This window comes from Hippoglossus stenolepis, chromosome 16 (assembly GCF_022539355.2).
Source record: "Hippoglossus stenolepis isolate QCI-W04-F060 chromosome 16, HSTE1.2, whole genome shotgun sequence".
Lineage (NCBI taxonomy): Eukaryota > Metazoa > Chordata > Actinopteri > Pleuronectiformes > Pleuronectidae > Hippoglossus > Hippoglossus stenolepis.
The window spans coordinates 4,615,610-4,619,634 of record NC_061498.1 but is presented as its reverse complement, the minus strand read 5'-3'; positions in this window follow the sequence as shown (position 1 = coordinate 4,619,634).

The following is a 4,025-nucleotide window of genomic DNA, read 5'->3' as shown; positions in this document are numbered from 1 at the left end:
CTGCCTGTGGTCGGTTCATTTTGTATTTGAATGTGAGTGTGTGAAGAATGTGTGATTTGCTCTAATGTCTATATCTCTGTCACACACACACACACACAGATAACAGACTTTGGTGGTCCAGCAAATTAACACTATCTTATCTTAATCAGAACAGCAACATAAACCTGGACAATACTGATGAGAAAACGTACACAAACACACGCTCCTGAACCTGCACACACACACACACACACACACACACACAAGATGTGTAACGCCTATGCTGTGTCAACCATTCGGAATTAGCCGTCCGGTAGATAACATCTCTGCTTATCTCCACGGCCACCACACAGATGTCTGAATGACGGAGAGAAAGAGGAGGCACATTTAGCGCATGTATTGCATAAGGTGCAAAAAGAGCATTTTAATTTAATTAGATAAAAAATATGAAATAGTTTTACTACTTTTCATACCTACAATTAATTGACATTGACGTTTGTTTCTGTACTCTGGGAGTAAAGGCTCACTTATCCCTCGTTTCCCAGCAAACAGGACGTAAAAACTTCTACAGTTGTATTTAACATACTGTTAATTCATAATTATTCATCATTAACATCAGTCTGACTAATTCATCCATATGAGGCCACTGAGTTCCAGACCAAATCCAGGTTGGATGATGAAATCCCTGAGGGCCGTCACACTCTCAGAGCTTCATCAACAATCAGGGAAATGGGTCATAAATTAAAAACATGTGCTTTGATATTTGAAGCATTTCTCAATTGTGTTTAAATGCACTCATTCTAGATCCTATAGGATATATTGTCAGATTATAATTAAACGGTCGGGCAGTGAGAGAGTCTGATATGAGTCATTGCTCAGATTTACCTGATGAATATTCATAACTCTGACATCACTGATGGAGCTCCATGCCGTCGTCGTCATAGAGATTAGAGTGGATGACGGGATTATGGGAGAGTCTCCGCTCCACACTGGGATTGGCTGCCACTCTGATTTTATTCCTGCGTCTAAATGTGCCATTTTGTCACTCAACCTCTCCGGCTGCTCATCTCCTCCGCTGCACACAGATATAATGACTATCGCCCATCTTTTTATTCCCTTTTTCACCCCGGCTCTTTTCCTCTTCTTCTGTTTTTTTTCTCCTCCATGATCCTCACAGCCATTTTCCCCTCTGCCACGTTTTCCTGTTTGGAGACCCCACCCTCCTGTCGAGCAGTGTGCTACTGTAGTAATTGCTTTCTTCAGCTCCATTGGCCCAATAAGAGAAAATTGTCCCTTATGCTAATAGCCCATAAAAGACGCAGAGCATTTCCCAGCAGGAATCCCACATCAGATTATTTTGTAGCAGACAGAAATGCCTCACCTCCATGGGCTCTAAAAATAAAGCAGGAAGAAGACATTTTTTTACTCCTGAATACTGATGATCATTGCACTTTGTTCATAATTTATTCAGGATTAAATTTCAACATCTTTTTAATTCTGTGCTCTGACACACTAATAAAATAAACCTGATATAATACGCTTCACAGAGTCAGTTCTTCCTGGGCTCGTTTCCGATTCTACAGGTCAATGGCTTTAAATTAAAAAACACTCCTCGCACGTCTTCAATCACATGTCTGTCCCATGTTGAGGATTCAAAGACACGGAAACACACAGAGCATCAGATCAGTGGCGGACTTCTGAGGACAAGAGACACTTGAGCTCTCTGAGAGGAGCAAAATGAGTGAAGAGCCCTCTGAACCATTGTCGATGTGTGTGTGTGTGTCCCTCGAGTGGAGTAACACTGTGGCCATCTGCAGTGTGAAAAAAAAGCCTTGGAGCTGTGAATGCTGCTCAAGCAGAGAGACAAGAGGGAGAGAGTGAAAGGTGGAGGACGGACGAGGAGAAGAGAGAGGAAAAGAAGAGGGGTTGAGGAATGAAGATTAAGGGGGATGATCAAGAGGGAGAGAGAGAGAGAGAGAGAGAGATATCAGAATAAAGAAAGAAAAGTCAAAGGTGAAGGAGAATGAGAGAAGGAGGGATGAAGAATGAAAGAGTCAGTCATCCATTGATCAATTTGGTCTGAACAGTTCTCTCAGTTTTCTTCTTCCACCCACACTGACATGAACATCACAAGCTTGTGCTGTCGAGAAGATAATGAAAACAGAGATGAGCAACCGTGGCGCTGAAACAATTACAAAATTAATCGACTGAAATCTGAATAACCAATTAATAGTTGAGAAAAAACAAATATCCACAGTTTGAATCCAAGTCGTACGTGAGGATTTGTTTCTGCCCTTGTAAAAGTCGCTAAACAAATGGTTTATAGAGTATATTCATTATATTACAGAGCCTGTATATTAATGTTAAAGGACCATTTGTTTCTGGAAAAGACAAAAGCTGAAAAATAAGGAAAGCTAGGGATAAAAAACTCATTAATTCAATCAATCTTATCCTTTGAGGTATCATGGCAGGGCCGAATCCAATCCCAGCTGACATTGGGAGAGAAGGGGGGGGGGGCCTACACCGGCTACAGGTCGACGGTCTATCGCAACTATTCACACTCACATCCGCACCAGCAATTCAGAGCCACCAATTAACCTAAGCTGCATGTCTTTGGACTGTGGGAGGAAGCTGGAGTAGCCGGAGGAAACTCATCTATGATTTCCTTTTACTGGCAGAGACGAGCTTCCACAGTCAAACACACAAACACTACAACGTCCTCCCGCTTGAACGCATCGTACGCCAGGATGGGAGAATATAATTGTTTCCCGCCAGCTCTTTGATGGATGAGTCACCAAACATGTCCTGTATCATATCACGATAAGAAGAACATCAGTTTAAAGGCAGCAGCTGTTTCCCTTTCATCCTCTCTCCCTCTCCCTCCTTCTGCATCCCTCCATCCTCCCACTGCTTTCACAATGGTGAGCTAAGCCAGGGAAGATAGGGCAAATCCCTCCTCTGAGCGGAGCAGGCAGGAGAGGAAGAAACAGAGCGAGAGGCTGATGAGGAGAGAAGAGCGAGCGGAAAACACATCCTCAAACGCTCCTCTCTCTCATCTCTCTGTTCTGTCCCTCCATTTATCTGACTCCAACCAATCAGCTTGCGTTCCTCTGTAAACCACAAGCTTCCTGTGATATCCGTGTGTGTGTGTGTGTGTGTGATGACATCATCACCACACCAACCTGTGGCGATGATGTCAGAGAAGATCTCTGCTTCCTAAGCTCCTTGCTCGCTCTCGTCTTGATTCCTCACTTTCTTGTCTCCTTCTCTACGTGATTTACATTTTTACATGGCTGTTGTTGCTGTTAGTGTAGAGACACACGGGCATTCAACTCAACATGTAAGATTATGAACAGAAATCAGCTTTTTCACTTTCTTGCTGAGAAGAATATCGATACCACCCTCACTCCTACATATGAAATAGTTCCTTAGATTTTTCCTTTGATATTTGCCATTTATTAAAATATGCTCATAAATTCCATCACAGCTGGTTAAAGGTCATTTTTGACAAGGTAATGTGGATCCTGGAAATCGAAAATGATAGTTTTCCGTTGTGAAATATGTAACTTCCATAATTTTCTTTTTCATGTCAATAATTCAAAAGCAGGCTCATTCTAAATGTCAGTGTAGTCTAGTTGCTAATATGAATAGATTATGTTTCATGTAGTTCCAAACGAAATAAACACAACTGTTAATTTACACCAGGGATCTCCAATGGCAGGTCCGAGACCCCAAGGGGGGGTCTTCAGAGGTACTGCAGGGGGTCAAAAATGATTGACTAGCCATGAATCCTTGTGCAATCATGTACAGGCATGCACTATCCTGCAGGTATCCATAAAGGTGAGCTAATGAACTATGTATTATTGTAATATATAAGATTTCATTATATTTTTATAATGCATGTAGTATCGGGGGTCCGTGCTCAGTCTTTCCATCAGCAAAGGGGCTCTTGGCCTTAAAACCGTTGAAGTGATGAAGACCCCTCGTCTTTAGGCTACAGTCCAGTCAAATATTACTGGACTGAAAATCAGTCAAGCAGAAAACTA